Below are 16,502 nucleotides of genomic sequence, written 5' to 3'. Positions count from 1 at the left end.
ACTTTTCTTTTTTCCATTTTACTTTTAAACCCTGAAGTAGAACTGTATGACTATGACAAAGAATGAGAAGTTAATTCAAGTAAAAAAACAGAAACTATAAAAATTGAGAGTGATGAAAATGTGCCTGAGGCTTATATGTTTTCAGTACGAAATACGATATGTAAAACATCACATAAGTGCTAAATATTAACAAAGACAGCAGATTCTTATTTTCGTAAACAACACAGTATTACAAAGTGTCAATATCAGGAAGTTTTAATCTGTGGTAGTTTTCCGCTGAAAATAAAAAATCCACACTATTTTCAAAGTACTTATACAATCCCTATTTAGTGTAGAATTATCCTGAAAATAAAAGGTTCTTCTCTTACTGAGAATGCACATCTTAAAAACTGAGTAGGCTGGAGGTCTCATCTCCTGAAATGATAATTTGTGATATTTTTTTTTATTTATAAGGAAAAACAGCCTGACTCCATCAGGATTCTTGGGTCAAGTAGAAAATGACTGCACAATTCTTGAGGCTGACCGATTTTTTTTTTTTTAGCATCTTAAATACTTCCTATTATGTTACTGGGGTGAAATTTGAACATTTGCTCTGAATCATAAAGTGTAAAATATAAGCTTTGCACATCAAACAATATTCCAGTTCCAGACACTCAGAGCCACGACATATTACTTTTACTCACAAGCACATAATAACTCAAATAGTCAGCGAAGGGCCAGGCTCCTCTCCCACATGTGAAACACTGCAGCTTTAAAGTTCTCCTATTTTGTGGAAAGGGGAGACAACACCGGCTTCTAAATCTTAGAATGACTTAGATGGTTCCCTAGCTCTCAGCATTCATTCTTTCATGGCTCTCTCCAAGAGCCATTAAAGGACACTGAAACCAATAAGCCACATATTCAGCTTCTTGGAACCCTGATACATTCAGATGGCTGACCCAGGAACACCTAACAAAGGATTTTACTGCAACAAGTGTTGACTCTAAAAGCCAAAAAAAAAGAGGAGAACTCAGGACTGGCTGAAACTCTGCCACTGGCTTATCCGTTGTGCGTTGGCTCATTCCTGCGTCGGCCCCAGTGAGAACACACACCTGGGCTCCAGTTTCCAGGGTGACTTGACAAGCAGTGCCCAGGGGCTTCATCGTACAAGTGTCCTCGAGAGCAAACTCAGAGAGTCCCTTACCAGGCGCTCACGGGCTGCCCCTCGTGATGAACTTATCTTCGCCTCCTCTTCTCCTCCTGCAGGCAGGTGGGACCAGGGCTTTCTGCGTTCTCACGTGCCTGGCATGAGCAGCAGCCGCACTGATTGGAATCACAGCCCGACGCTGTCTTCACGCACCCCGGTGAAAGAGGGGAGACGGGCAGGGAAGGGAAGGGAGCCAGGAATTCTGGAAAAGCTCGTCCATGCCAGGCTCTGGTTGTTTCCACTCATCTAACACATATTTAATGCTCAGTGTAGGACAGGCTCTATGCCAAGGGGTTCCCAAAGTTGTCTGAACATCAGAATCATCTGGGGATCTGTTAGAAGTTGCCAAGCCTAGGCCACGCGGCAGGAACATTCTGGGGAGGCAGCACATGGGCATTTTCTGAAGCTCCCTATAGGTGACTCCAATGTGCGCACAAGTTTGGGAACAACCACGGCATGCTTTGTGCTGAGATTCATCTTAGTCATCACAACCACATTACTAGGACTGAAATCCCCCCCTCACAGAACATAAAGCAGGAAGTCAGAAAGTATGACCCGATATTAAATGGCCAGTAAATGGCAGGGACATAATTCAAGCACGTATCTGCTTGATTCTAAAGTCTTCTTCAGGGAAATCCTTTATGCTGTATTCAGACGTAAAAAAAAAAGAAAGCCACTAGTCAAATCAACCAGAGGTGTGGGCGACCCTACACATATGTCATGTTGCTCTTGGGCCTCTGTCTTAAATATACGTGAAGTGTTGGGAGGCGGTGTAATAATTTAATTTTTATCTTCACTACTCCTTGTTCCCTCCCTCTAATGCCTTAGCAGCTGACTGGGCTTCTATGGCCAACTCTGGAGCCAGGCTTGATCCCATGGGGATATGTCTTGAGTACTGACACTGGCATCTCAGCATCAAGTCACCCTGGACGCTAGTTTGTTCTGACTCTGTGCCTGCGTTCTAGCAACTGGACTCTTGCCTTATTCACTTTTCCTGAGTACCCACGGGTGCCAGTAATGGGGTACTTGCACCCAAATGTCAGTTTCCTGCCTAGTGTCCAAGTTGTTCCGGGATGGGGACCTGCCCCCCCGCCCCCCGCCGGGGACTGGAGATTTAAGGGCATTTCCTCTGGGTGTGATCCATTCTTAGATAAAATCTCATGGCAGAGGTAATGCACCAGGTTGTCTAGACTGAATGAGAAGTAGTGGGTCAGATCAAGCCTACAACCTCGGCTGCCTGTTGAGGGATCTGCTGCTTCTTGTTCTCAATGGGATATGGGCCCTGTGGGAAGACTAGCTAAGAGGGGAAAGGAGCACTGGCAGGGGGGCAGATCTGGCCCAGCTCACACTGTGAGTCAAGGCCGTGCAGGGATACAGACGGAAACTTCCAGTGGGCAACTCCGTCTTGGAGCCTGCACCAGGAACCTGAGAGGGTCCTGGGAGACTCACAGGGGATAACCTTTAATTAGGTTGCAGACTGCATTCATTTCCTGGAATAGAGGCTATGGGGTCAGATTTACACATACAGAATAAAAGACATTTAATAAAAGATGCCGTTCCCTTGCAAATTATCTGAGTATTTCCGGTCCTTCTAAAAAAAAACCCTTAATAAAACAATCTTCTATGGTGTGTTTTACCCTAACAATTTTACTTCTACAGTGTAGAATTACACTTCTAGAAACTCAGGACCTACAGAATTATGATATCCTGTGACTTGCACAAGGTCACACAGACTGGAAAGTAAAGGTGAGGTGAGGGCCGAAATGAAGGAAGTCGAAGGGGGAAAGGCTTAACCTGAGTGAAGGAGCAGCGACCCCCACACAGCTGCTTTTTAAAGATGCTACCTGATCCTGACGAAATGAGTCTGAAGTATCTTAGACCCCAAACTGGAAACAACTGAAAAACACATTTTATTAAAGCCATTGTAACAATGGTTTCCAACTTAAAAAAAAAAAAGCCATTTATGATTTTAAGTGGCCACATTTAGGGTGCAAGCGTTCGTTTGTGTTGTAAGAACACAGCACAAAACCTAACAATGCTGCTTCTGAAAGCTCTCTTAAGATTAATTTTGAGAGATGTTTGATTATTTACTTTTTTTTTTTGGAGTCGGGGTAGAGGCGGCACAAAGACTTTTTAAAACGTCTGCAAATCCCTTTCTCTAAATTAATTTCAACTGTCCTGGGAACAGCCGCTTCCTCTGCCTTTAAATATATGAACTATAATTATGAAATAATGAAACCACTGTATGTGGCATGTGGAAAGCTCGTAATGTTTTGGTTATATATACTATATATATAAAATTCTATAATTGTATTACATGGAATATATTTATGTATTAATATGCATCAGCATTTTTTCCATTAAATGTCACTTGAAATTTTAATAAAATATTCATTTTATTACTTTGGAATTTAGGTTTTATTCTGAAAGGGAAACTATTTCTAGTTCTTAAATGAAATCTCCACATTGTTTTGACACATGTAATTAACAACCACTTCTATCTCCCACAGCCCATACCACTGTCTTAGTTATCCAGTTAATTCAGCTACAATCTAGCTTTGGATCTACATAATCTGCAAAAGGGACTCCAATTCTCCATTTTGTTGGGTCTGTTGAAAATAAGACTAATAGACTACTTTTAGATGGAGGTTTTATGTCTTTGTGATAAAATTAAGCAAAAAAGTGAAACACAGCTCTTTAGGCAAAAAAAAAAAAAATCAGCTACAAAGAAAAGTTTTCCATCTAAGATTTTCTGTTTAAGAGTTACATTTTTGGGGAATTTTCAACTTTCACTTTTTAAAGTCTAAGATTTTTCAAATTCAGCAATAGGGGTAGCAGATGATTTGGTCTAAACAGAACCTCTTTAATAGATTGAAAGTCAATTAGAATAAGTAGGCTCGTTTGTCCATTCCACATTTGCCTAGAGCTACCTTGCAAGGAACTGGGTATATGATGAAGAAGTAGGCATATGTCTTGTTTGTTAAACTCATAATCTAGCGGGAGTGTCGAGTGCACAAAATAGGAGCTGCAGATTCAGTTTGATATGTGTCGTGTGTCACGTGAACAGGAACGCTGGGAGCACAAAGGAGGGTGTGGCCAGCTCTCCTCAGGACAGTGGGGTCAGGAGAGCCAGAGAACGACTTAGGCCGGGGCCACACCATCGAATGCTCTGTAGAGGACACAGGTCTTATGAAGAGAGACTGAGGGAGAAATGTATATACACGTAATATTAATCTCCACCTTTAAGAGCAGGCCTGGCAACCTACATCTTGGTGTGTGTTTTTCCCAATTTCTTAAAAGGCAGAGACCAAGAAAATCAAAATCACCCCTGTGACAGTCTCTTGGAACAGACGGATTCTGTCCCTCACAGCAGAGCTTTTGTTATGATGTTTCTTATATAAAACTAGCTTAGTGACAGTAATATTTTGAGCCACCATCTTTAAGTATTTGTGGAGATCACAGATAAAGCTACAAAATGAAACAGCCGACATGCAGTGGCACTGTTTATGGGTTTCCTGCCCACCCCCCATCCTTTCCTTATGGCCACCACCTCAATTCCCCTTCACGCACACACACAGATGGCTGTCTTCAGTTTCTTGGTCAGGTTCTCTCTTTTGCTGTCCATCTCAGAGACAGCCTGGTCCATTAATCGCCTGGCTTACACTTAATGCTTTCCAGGTACATTACATGTGCCCAATTATACACTTTAAAAGTGTTCAGGGACTTCCCTGGTGGAATAGTGGTTAAGAATCTGCCTGCCAATGCAGGGGACACGGGTTTGATCCCTGGTCAAGGAAGATCCCACATGCCGCGGAGCAACTAAGCCAGTGCACCGCAACTACTGAGCCTGCGCTCTAGAGCCCGTGAGCCATAACTACTGAGCCTGCGTGCCACAACTACTGAAGCCCACACGCCTAGAGTCCATGCTCCGCAACAAGAGAAGCCACTGCACCACAACGAAGAGTAGTCTCTGCTCGCCACAACTACGGAAAGCCTGCATGCAGCAAAAAAGACCCAACGCAGCCGAAGATAAATAAATAAACAAACAAATAAAGCATTTAAAAATCACAAAGCCATTTCAGTCACAAATACACTTAGACTTATTACTTTAACCTGCTAAAACTATAGGACTTCACAGTGTTTTACAACTGAGCCTTTTGCCAATGCTGTTTATTAGTTTTTCCAAAGATGAAGAATCTGAAATGATCTTAATGTAACATGGCATATAAACAGGATAATGATAAACCTCTCACATACCACAAAAGGAGGGAGGGATTAAAAGAAAGAACTACAGTTTCAGAACTAAAGACTAACTTTCTATATACATAAACTAGTTTTCATAGCAGTAAAAATACTTCACAAATTCATGGTTTAGGGTTTGTTTATATTTTAGCCATCAAAACTAGTTTCTATTTTCTGAAAGGTGTACTTAGATCAAGAACTTGGTGAAATTGATACATTTCCAAATTTGTCAATTTCTATAAGTATGTCCAAATTTCACATGCATATTTATACCACACTTTTATTGGCAGACAAGCATTTTCAAGAAAAAAGATTGCACATAAACAAACAGATAATCATCCTTTATACACGAGTATAAACCAAAGTGAATTTGTGACTTTAATCTCTGTTCTCTTATTTCTATCACTACCTATAATTTTTAGACTTCTGCCAATGAAAGCAAAGTTTCTGGGGGCCTTTCCAAGAAAACAGAATTGTTAAAAAATATTACAATGAAGAGCTATATAATATTTTAAGCATATGTTTATTAACAATTTTTAAAAAGTCAATTTAGGGAATATTTCCTATTTCATCTATGGTAACAGAATACTACTCGAATTTCAAGTTTCCATAAAAATACCAAGGGTACTTATATACTGTCAAAATAAAAAGATGGTCCCACAATTAAGAAGGAAATGTAAGGCCCATTTTGATCACTTTTCTTCAGAGGCAAGACACCAAACTCCCTTAGCCCAAGATAGAGGTACAACAGGAAATGTAATGAAAAACCCAAATCTCATGGTTTCGCCAATAACTTCTGATGGTTTCCTCACCCCCATTCTCCCCACCCTCCTGGGGTCTCTGTATGTTATTCCTTTGATAATCTGGAGAGATGTGAAATATGGCGGTAGATGAAAAAAGAACAAGAAACAAAGTCCCTTCAGAGAAGGAAAAACAACTTTAAATTGGAAAACAGCCTGAGAATACCTTACACAGTCTATATCAGCTTGTGGAAACCAGTAACTTAGTGTTTTTATGCTTACTGTTTCCTAATTTATAGATCTGGATGTGGCCCTTCAAAAACCACAGGTGGTGATTCCTGTTGTACATGCCCAAAGCAGAGATGTTTGATAAAAGCAGACCAAGTCCTCAGAGCAGATTCCAGAGAATATGTTGAACACAACCTAATTTGCTCAAGTGACCCAGCTATTTTGCATAAATTGTCTTCATAAGTAGCTTTAATGATTGGTTTGGCCTGTTTTTTGCTACTGCTCCGTGGACCAAATCTAGGATTCCCAGATTGTTTTTTCTTCTTGTCTGCCAGCATTGGCAGCTTGAAAATATAATTTCTCATAAAAAAAGGAAAGATAAAATTAAATTTTCCATGGGAAAAATTTCCAGAGTTAAAGATAGCAGAATATACCCAACAAAGAGACAAACTATAGATAGCCAACAGTTGTAAGACCAAGAGTGATGTGTGGCTTGAATTATCTGGACTCTGACTTCATTCGGCCAGAAAAGCCTAGATCTGAACAATCATTGAATTAAAGTTTCTGTTTTGCTTTTGGATTTTAGGATCATAGAGAAATAACTGTATTTCTTAAATTATCCATCCTTGGTAAACGGCAGCGGTGGGGAGTGAGGCAAAGTGAGAGCTGTTGTAAAGATGACTTACGTTTGGTTCTGTATTATTTACTTAGGAAAAAATAAAAAAATAGAAGCATCAGCATCTCCTGAGGTTTATAGCTGAGGTGCACTAAAGACAAAGTAACTTTTGCCTCAATTTCAGTTCCAAATTTTGCAGGAAAGGTCTGGGAAAGTGTCTGTGATTAGCTCAGCTTCTATCAAGGGTGCAACCTGGACCAATAAATCTGGACTTAGCTCTATGTTATATTCTATGAAGGGTTTCTTTTACCTTTAGAAGACAATCTGCACCTTCCCTCCATCCCTTCTTAAGAAAACCTTTTTACTTAATCTAATATTAGCTTGTATTTCCTGAGTTTATACCAACTGGGAATTAGGGGCATGCAGACGGCAAGGGACAAGTGCAGGGAAGGCATTGCCGTTGCCTATAAGAAAATGCATTGTACATTTCCATTACCATCATTTGATATAAGAAATAAAGGAACAGTATTTATGTGGCTCTTAAACAATGAACACAGTCTGTAGTTAGTGGAATAAGCCTCTGGAAATTTCACTGTGAAGAAATGCAATTACCAATTACTGTGTTCAATTTAGCAAAAGTGTTTGGACATTGTCTGTATTTAAGGCCCTGTACCAGTCACTGCTGCAGACCCCATGCAGAATGAGAAAGAACCCTGCTTTCAATGAGCTCACAGCCTCAGAGGAGAGAAAAGACACTTCCATTCTCCCTGACAGCAGGCAACTGGCTCTTAGCCTTCATGTTTCTGCTCAGGTTGTGCCTTTGTTTGGAAGGCTCTTCCCCAATTTACTATCTGGAAAACTCTTACATACCCTTCAAGGCTCAACTCAAAGTTCTCTTCTTTTTGTAGGTTTCCTGGAACTCTCCTAAGGGGAAATTTTCTGTTTCTCTATTGCAAGGGCTCATTAGGAACACCCTTATCATGATACTTCACATTATATCGTAATTATTTGTCTGTGAATTTGGGTTTGGTCATGTCTTGAGCCCGAGCTCTGAAGAGCCACTCATTATTCATCTTAATGTCACCAGTAATGCACCCAGTGCCTGAAACGTGGTAGGTGCTTCATAAATATTTACCAAAATGAATAAGTAACTGCTTTATAAGGTAGAAAGTGCTAAGCATCATAAAAGAAGTACAGATTTTAAGAAGTACTACAGAGGTTCTGTGGAGGAAAAGGATAACTTCCAGCTTGAAAGGGCATGGTAATAAGCAAGGGTGGTCAGAGAGGCTTCTGGGAGACAAGACCATTCGAAATAGACCTTGAAGGATGGATGAGTCAGATTTGACACAGGGAAGCAAGAGGAAGGGGATTCCAGGAGGAGGGTACATGAACATTGTCATTACAACAAATAAATGCAACTGAATTGTTAGCAATCACACAAGAACTTACGGATCCACATAAGTACTGTCTTTCAAAGCATTAGCTTCTGATGCGACACACTTGTTTAATAAAAAACTACCAGTATTCAAAACTTTCTTTTAGGACTGCCTTCAGACCTGTTTACAAAAACACACATACCAAGTAATCACTCATGCCTTTGTATGCTGCTCTTTTTGACTGAAAAGAGTTATTACTTGAATTAATCCTTCTCCAAAGAGGGTCTCAATGGCTTTTGGCCATTTGAAAAGATAAAATTCACTTGTGAGGAGGGAAGACTTGCTATCACTTAGTATCCTAAAAAGGACGGGCCCCAAATTTCAATTGCCATCGCCCTGCTCACTGGAGGTGGGGAGGGACAGGGAGGCGGATAAAGCCACACAGCCCTGGCAGCAGTTACCGGGAGGACCAGCCGCAGGCAGTGGAGGCTTTGAGGCATTCCCCAGGGAGTTAAGAGGTTGGACCCAGAGGCATGGCACCTCAGGGATGAATGAAAACTAAACGTGGAGGGGTGGCGGTGGGGCATTTTGGCTCGCTCTGGGCTGGGACTGACCACCGAGTTCAAAGTCTCCTCCTATCCAGGCGCCCCCAGCTCTGCTCTGGGGAGCACTTCTGCCTGCACCTTTAAACCACAGCCTCCTGACTTTCCTAAGAGGGGTTGGAGGAGACAGTAGTCAACAGGACACCCCCAATTACACCACTGCCTTCAACACTATGCCTTAAAGAATTCTAAATGAACACACCTTAATTAAAATACTCCCAGGGTGATGGTTTAAATAAATTAGGAACATTTATTAACTTGCTGGCCCCCAGGTTTAGAGAGTTTGAGTTCTTGGTTATAAAAAAGTCCTAGTAAATAAAATAACCTTCATCATTAAATTAGGCAGTTTTAAAAGTCACTACTGTGTGATTTACGGAGAGAATAAATACTCTAAAAACATCTATGTATTGTTATCAACTAGCAATAAAACTCAAAGGTATTTATGAGATAATAAAAATAGTCCTAAATATAAAAAGCTTGCTTACAGCTTCATAGTACAGCTAACTCTAAACTACTGTGTATGAAATTGTAGATATTTATTTCTGACCTACACTTTACTGAAGATATAGCAAAGGTAAAAATAAAACCCACCAATAATCCCCAGACTTCAAAAGGCAGAAATTGAAGCTATAAGCAATAATCCATCAAGTCAGACACCTGGTCCATAAGTAATGAAGAGATCATTACACAAAATCTTTTTGCACCATGATTCTGTAAAACTGCATCTACCTCCAGCCCCTTCAGAAATTGCATTCTAAAAGTCAATAATAAGATAGATGTTGGCAGCCTTTTTCTAACCTTACCCTCCCCAGATTGTCACAGTTGATCAGCCAACCCATTGTTCTTAGAGCTTTGAGACCCTCAGCTCTTAGTTCTCCTCCTCTTTCTTGTTTTTGTCTCTTTGATTGATTTATTCCATTCTTTTTTTTTTTTTTTTTTTTTTTTGTGGTACGCGGGCCTCTCACTGCTGTGGCCTCTCCTGTTGCAGAGCTCAGGCTCCGGACGCACAGGCTCAGCGGCCATGGCTCACAGGCCCAGCCACTCCGCGGCATGTGGGATCTTCCCAGACCGGGGCACGAACCCGTGTCCCCTGCATCGGCAGGCGGACTCTCAGCCACTGCGCCACCAGGGAAGCCCGATTTATTCCATTCTTAAGTAACAGTGTCCCCCCAGGTTTTATCCTTCATCATATTCTCTTTTTCTATCTTCTCTTCTGTTTAACTATCATCTCTAGGTTTCCCCCTTCAGTGAACTTCAGACCTGCATTTCACCTGCCTGCTCCACCTCCCCATCTAGATGGACATCTCACATGTGCCTCACATGCAACATGGTGAAAACTCAGGTGAATATATATATATATATTTTTTAAAGAACTTCGGACTTTGTAACTTCGAACTTTGTTTCTTTGTTTTTTGAACTTCTTTGTTTTTTGAACTTTTTTACTTTCTAAAAGTACAATTTGAACACAAATGAATACTTTTTTTTTTTTTCCGGTGTGTGGGCCTCTCACTGCTGTGGCCTTTCCCATTGCGGAGCGTAGGCTCGGATGCGCAGGCTCAGCGGCCATGGCTCACGGGCCCAGCCACTCCACGGCATGTGGGATCTTCCCGGACCGGGGCACGAACCCGCGTCCCCTGCATTGGTAGGCAGACTCTCAACCAGTGCGCCACCAGGGAAGCCCTCAGGTGAATATTTTCTTGCTTCTCTACCAGCTCCTCCTGTCGATATCCCTATTTTTATTGATGTTACTATTATTCTCCCGGACTTCCAGATTGGAAACTTTGAGTTTAGATTTGATCTCTCTCTCTCTCTTTTTGTCCTCCAACTCAGTGTCCATTTCATCTCTTGCATTCCATTGCCTTTGTTACACTCAAGGTCACATACTCATTATCCCATCCTTGGCATCCACTAAAGTCTCCTAACATGTATTAGGGCCTCTAGTCTCTCCCCTTTTCCATTTATCCTGGACACTTACTAGATCATTATTTACAGTGAGTAACTTTCTGCTTAAAAACCTATGGTGTACCCCTATGTTCAATGCACCATTATTTACAATAGCCAAGATATGGAAGCAACCTAAGTGTTCATCAACAGGTGAATGGGTAAAGAAGATGTGGTAAGAAGAAGATATCAAGTATACACAATGGAATATTACTCAGACATAAAGAATGAAATCTTGGGACTTCCCTGGTGGTCCAGTGGGTAAGACTCCACACTCCCAAGGCAGGGGCCCAGGTTCAATCCCTGGTCGGGGAACTAGATCCCACATGTATGCCACAAGTAAGACCCGGCACAGCCAAAATAAATAATAAATAAATAAATATTTAAAAAATGAAATCTTGCCATTTGTGACAACATGGATGGATCTAGAGGGTATTATGCTAGGTGAAATAAGTTAGAGTAAGAAAAATACCATATGATCTCACTTATATGTGGAATCTAAAAAAACAACCAAACAATCATACAAAACAAAATGAAACAGACTTATAGATACAGAGAAAAAAACGGGTAGTTGCCAGAGGGGAGGGGGATAGTGGTAGGCAAAATCAGTGAAGAGGGTTAAGAGGTACAAACTTACAGTTATAAAATAAATAAGCCACAGGGATGTAATATGCAGCACAAGGAATATGGTTAATAATATTGTAATAACTTTAGGAAATGATAGTTACTAGACTTATCGTGGTGAACATTTTGTAATGTATGCAAAGGTCAAATCACTATGTAATACACCTGAAACTACCATAATATTGTACATCAACTTTATTTCAATTAAAAAAAAAGGCTGTGGGGAAGGAAAAAACCCTGCACACCACATATGGACCCATCTTCTTAGGATAACACGTAAGGATTCCACCATATGGCCCCAATTTGCCTTTCTGGCCTCATCTCTTGCCATGTTCAGCTCTGCAAAACTAACAGCTTTTCTGTCTAAGTACTTAGTTCATGTCCTTTGTGCCCAATTGTCTGCTGAATTCTCTGCTAAGAACTGCCCTTTCCTTTACTGTCTGCCTAGGGAACTCCTACTGTCCTTCAAGACCCAAATCAGTACACCTGAAACTAATATAATATTATAAATCGACCACACTTCAATAAAAACAAAACAAAACCAAAAACCATAACAAAACAAAACAAGACTCATACCAAATGTAGCCCTTTGCTGCCCTTCCTGCCCACCCAGAAGTCTAATTAGCAAGGTTTATTTTCCAACATGGCCTTGTATTGTTATTTATTTTTTTGCATTGTAATTAAAACCTGATGCTTGATGGCAGAAACTGTAGCATTAATACAATGTCTGGTGTGTGCTTTGTACAAGGTGGGTATCCAATAAATGGTTATTAAGTAAATGAATTACTAAACAAATGAATGAGTAAAAACTAATGGTCTTCCTTGAGTCTCCCACAAATCGGACTCCTTTGGTCCAGCATGACTATACTAGAGTAGTGCTTTTCAAATTTTAATATGCATATAAATCACCTGGGGAAATCTTGTTAAAATGCAGGTTCTGATTCGGGAGGTCTGGGGTGATGTTTGAGATTCTGCATTTCTAACAAGTCTCCAGATTGCTGCTGGCCCAGGAACCACACTGTACTACGGGATTGGGTATTCCTTCCACGTCTTCCTGGTCTATGTAAGCATCGTGCTTCTGCTTACCTCTAGCATGCTATTCACCCTATTCTATCACGTTGTATCATTTTTATGTTCTTCGGCTAGAATGTAAGTTTCTGTGGACAGGAACTGTGTCTACTGTGTCACGTACCCATCTTTGTGTTCTCAGCACCTTGCTGAGAAGCTGGTGCACAGAAGGTGGGCGCCTAAGCAACGTTTGTTTAATTTCTGTAGTTTCTTTCAGGCTGAACTCAGAGCTGTTTCCAACCTAACTTCATTATCTGTGTGTTTAGAGCTCCTTTGTTAGTCAAAGACACCCCTAACTCCCTCTGAGCAGTCTGGATCTCTTCCAGAGGAGAACAGAAGGAACTGTCTACCCAAAGTCCCCAAAGGGAGCTAAAAACCCAGGAGTGATGACTAGACTGACCACTGATATGGTCAGGTAGACTGGAGAGACCACTCTCCGTAGACCTATAGAGGTATTCAGTGAGCTAGTGGTCTAGACAAACAACACACTGGCTGAGGTTTCACCTTGATTACTAAACCTAAGGCACAGGTTTGGTACAAGTTCTAAATGAAAACTTTGATATAAAAGATTGAGGACAGTTTTTGCTTGTAAAAATCAAGAGGAAACCAGAGAGGCCAGAAGACTTGAAAACTTACGAGACATACATATTTAATCATGTGCTACAGAGTCTACATTATTTATGAGTCAGGATACCCTCTGGCTGTGTTTTAATTTGATCACCAGCAAACTGTTAAACTTTTGCTTTGTTAATGGACATTTGGCCTTTACATTGAAAAAAAAGGCTGAAAAGAAATATCTACCTGGGGGAAAAGGAGTGATCATAGAGTGTCCTGCTTTGAGAAAAATCAAACCCCGCCTTGTCTATAATTGTGACCACTCCCAGTGATTTCATTTACTGGAGGTTCAGGGGAGGTTAGGGTGGATGACAACTGGTGTATAGATTTAAAAAATCTACATTATCAGCAGAAAGAATTATATCACTACAACATAAGACTTTATACACGTCCATCTATGTGTAGTTTTATTCTATTCTACAAATAATTATACCCTGGCTATTCTCAAAACTAATTTGGAAAGACACATAAAAGGACAAAAATATGTCAACAAATTTCACACCAGAAAGTTAAGAAAACAACCACACTGTATCCTATTCATAGAACTATCTTCATGACCTTTTCCTGGCCAGATCTACAGAGAACAGAATAAAAGTTGGAATGCTGATCTGGACAATTCATAAAGAGAATCAGTTATTGCGGTCATTATAAGCGTAAAGATCAGGCCTCTGTCTTTCAGCTTAAGTTATCTGATTTGCAGGAACTGCCAGCGAATATTACAAATCTGACCAACTGCAAGGGATGAAAAATAATAGTGTCTCTATTGGGTTCCTGCCAAGAGATCAATTTATTCAACAAAGTGCATTTGAAACCCAGGGCTGAGGAAACTGTAAATTAATATGGAAAAGGGTTCCCAATAATTAAACTAACTGAAAACTGCAAGTCATTTCTGGTACAGTCTTTCCAGTCCATGGTCATGTGAAAAAAAAGCTGACCGAATGAGAAGATTCCATTTACCACAGTAAATGTAACAAGAAATTCCAGATAGATTACTCCACAGCTGCTTCCTCCCCCAAAACACACCCACCCCGACACGAGCACATTTGTGCACACACATGGACCCTCTCTCCAATCACTGTCCTGAAAAATTGCTGGCCTCAAAGATTTACATTTTGTGGAACAACTGAAGGGCACAACAGTTGCCTGGCACAGCTGCAGTCTGAACACAAAGGCTAGGAGGTGGGAACAGCAAGTTCAGTTCCAACTGTTAACTCAAGGGAAAGAGCATTTCTTAGAGCAATGCAAGCTTGGAAACTCAGTCTAGAGCAGCGTGCTGTTGGTCACCAACACCCCATAGAGCTCAAATCTCAAAATCCAATTTGAAAATAGAAGAAAACAATGGTTACTCAAAATACTTGAGCTGTTGAGTCGCCATAAGCTTCTTGACTTTGTCCATTGAGATGGAATGCATTTCTTAAAACTTCTGAGTACTGTAGTGGCAACGAGTGCCAACACCCCACCCTTCTGCATACTTTTTGCAGACTTGTGATAAGTGGGCAAATAAATGAAATGATTTTTATTTATTTTTTCCTCCCAAAAGCTATTTGATCAGATAATTCTAATAGCCTTTTCCCTCTTCTTTGCAATAACACTGTGATACTGGCTGTAATTGTTTATGAGTTATTTTGCTGGTATGTCAACAGGCCATAGTAAATGAGAAGAAATCAGTTTGATTTATTCTAGGGATTATGTTTTGGAATCTTTCATATAGTTTTTACTAATTTAGATTTAAAATGAAAAACTATAATTTTTATAATATACTTTGTAATAGTTTTTTCTAACCCCAAACTTTAGAAGAAGAAGATAAAAATATTAGGAAATATATTTCTATGCATATATCTTAAAGTTTGTCAAAAGATTTTGTATATATGATGTTATCACTGAACCAACATTTTCTTACATAATCATTCCTCACTTTTAATATCTGGCCAAAACTTTATCATACTACTTTTCCAGGAAAGAAGTGAAGTAGGTGCTCTGCTTTATAATGATTACCATTTTAAATAGAATTTGCCCACATCATAACATGTGCTCAATAAATAACAGCTGTCATTATTATCATGGCAATCCATATACCTCCTAATGTATGCTGTAAGGATTATATTTTATATAAATAAATAAATATTTATATTTATATAACATTTATGTTTTACAACATGTTTTTAAAAATGTGGGATGTGACCCATTAGCGCATCACGGAATCAATTTAGTGGGTCTCAGCCAGGATCTTATTTAAAAATGAAGTAAAACACAAAAGAAAATATCTGAATGCATTCCACGTGGTGGAAGAAAGTACTGTTTTGTGAAACTTGTTTTAGTATTGTGAGAAGGGTGTGTGTATGTGTGTGTGTGTGTGTGTGTAAAATATATTTCTTACTATGGGTTGCCTTTACAAGTTTCAAACTCATTGTTACAAAGCATATATTTCTAACGAACATGATGAAAAGATAGGTGTTCACTCTAGAACAAAGGAAAACAACTACATTTATTTATCTGTGATAATCGATCCTTCTTTTTTATATTCAAAACATAATTACTCAGCTTTGTACATTGCATTAAAGGTATTCAAACCATTTAAAAAGTAATTTTCTATTCATTTTCCATGGGCACTATTGGAGACTTAATAGGCCAATGTCTGTTGACATGATTATTTTCCACAAATGGATGTCATTCCTTTTCCATTTATCTATCATGAAATAATAAGACATCCAAGGACTCTTGATGTTTAGTTTTCTGTTTTGTCATGATGTCCTATCTCCATGGCAAACGTGTGACAATTCCCCTTTATGACAAATTGATCTATAACAAAACAGCATCTCATTTGAAATGTATGAAAAATAATTCCAATTAGTCTACACAAAGACCCACCTACCTCCACACATACCCTTCTATATTAAAACCCTTCAAATGTTTATGAACTCTCTTTACAGAATCATAATGTTGTGGGCAGAAGAAAAATAATCAACTTACTGTATCTTGCATTTCTTATGGAGAAAACAGGCAAAGTAGAAAATAAAAAGAAGCATCAGTCTTTAGTGGTCAGTGTTAACATTTGTACCACAAGTGTTGGGGAACAAGTGTAGAAGTCCTACACTGCTTTGAAAAACCACAAACTCTGCCTTGGTATAAAGCCCATGCTACTGAAAGCAACGTTCTGCGTGAAGGTTAGCTGCTGGTTATGACTGTGGGGAGAGTGAGGGTTCTACCTTTAAACTGAGTTCACAAATATGCCACTTCATCTTCTCAACATTTACTCTGGTTAGA

The 16,502-nt window shown here is 39.8% G+C and overlaps 1 protein-coding gene across 4 annotated transcripts in view; it reads right to left on the bottom strand.

The window, feature by feature from the left end:
* CAP2 (cyclase associated actin cytoskeleton regulatory protein 2) overlaps positions 1-16,502 on the bottom strand; it is a 127,554-nt gene that overhangs the window by 11,960 nt on the left and 99,092 nt on the right. The window lies entirely within an intron of this gene.

Source organism: Neophocaena asiaeorientalis, unplaced genomic scaffold (genome assembly GCF_003031525.2).
Source record: "Neophocaena asiaeorientalis asiaeorientalis breed wild unplaced genomic scaffold, Neophocaena_asiaeorientalis_V1.1 scaffold427, whole genome shotgun sequence".
In the NCBI taxonomy this organism is placed as follows: Eukaryota; Metazoa; Chordata; class Mammalia; order Artiodactyla; family Phocoenidae; genus Neophocaena; species Neophocaena asiaeorientalis.
This window is presented reverse-complemented; position numbering and strand designations above follow the sequence as displayed.